The sequence below is a fragment of the Gadus macrocephalus genome, chromosome 21 (assembly GCF_031168955.1).
Source record: "Gadus macrocephalus chromosome 21, ASM3116895v1".
Taxonomy (NCBI): domain Eukaryota; kingdom Metazoa; phylum Chordata; class Actinopteri; order Gadiformes; family Gadidae; genus Gadus; species Gadus macrocephalus.
In genome coordinates, this window is record NC_082402.1 from 11,183,109 (window position 1) to 11,183,510 (window position 402).

A 402-nucleotide genomic window follows, 5' to 3' on the forward strand; every position below is an offset into this window, starting at 1 on the left:
CTGCTTCCCCTGCTCGCACTTTCTGAAAACAGCTGCATGTTGTTTAAGGACGAGTCATTGTTCTTGTAGTTGCTATGCGACCGGGGCGACGGCGAGGGACCTTTTGCAAAGCATTTAATTATTTTCCTTTTCCGCCGCTACCCGATGGCCACTGTTACACCGAGGCGTACAGAGAAATTAACCTTTTCTTTACATGAAAGGTTAATAACAATAGTATGGAGTTGTCCTGGTCCATGGTAAACATTGCATGATGGGAAACATTTTGATGAATTTCCTGACCCGAGGAAAAAGCAGGTTTATGAACACTGTTTCGAGACTGTATCATCATGTAAACATATAATTGGAAGGTGCTAGTGCCGGATAATATCCTCAAGCCTGCCACCAAAATATATGCATCTCTCA